Raw genomic sequence first — 387 nt, 5'->3', positions numbered from 1 at the left:
GGAAATACCCAAGGTTGGTTTTACAGAAGGAGCCGATAACTGATGAAACGAAAAGAGACAAAGGGGGTGTTTGGATAGCAGGTGCTAAATTTTAGCACCTGTCACATCGGATGTTTGGACACTAATTAGGAGTATTACACATAGTCTAATTATAAAACTAATTGCACAACCCCTAGGCTAAATCGCGAGACGAATCTATTAAGCCTAATTAATCCATCATTAGCGAATGGTTACTGTAGCACCACATTGTCAAATCATGGACTAATTATGGGAGAGGACTACCTAACACATCTGGAATACATGAGAACGCCTCACTGATTCGACTTAGAATATCCCGCATAGGATATGCTCGAATCAGATCACGCGAGCGACTGGGTTGCTCTATCA

Source organism: Setaria italica, chromosome V, assembly GCF_000263155.2.
Source record: "Setaria italica strain Yugu1 chromosome V, Setaria_italica_v2.0, whole genome shotgun sequence".
Lineage (NCBI taxonomy): Eukaryota > Viridiplantae > Streptophyta > Magnoliopsida > Poales > Poaceae > Setaria > Setaria italica.
The sequence above is the reverse complement of the archived record's forward strand: the minus strand, read 5'-3'. Positions refer to the sequence as shown.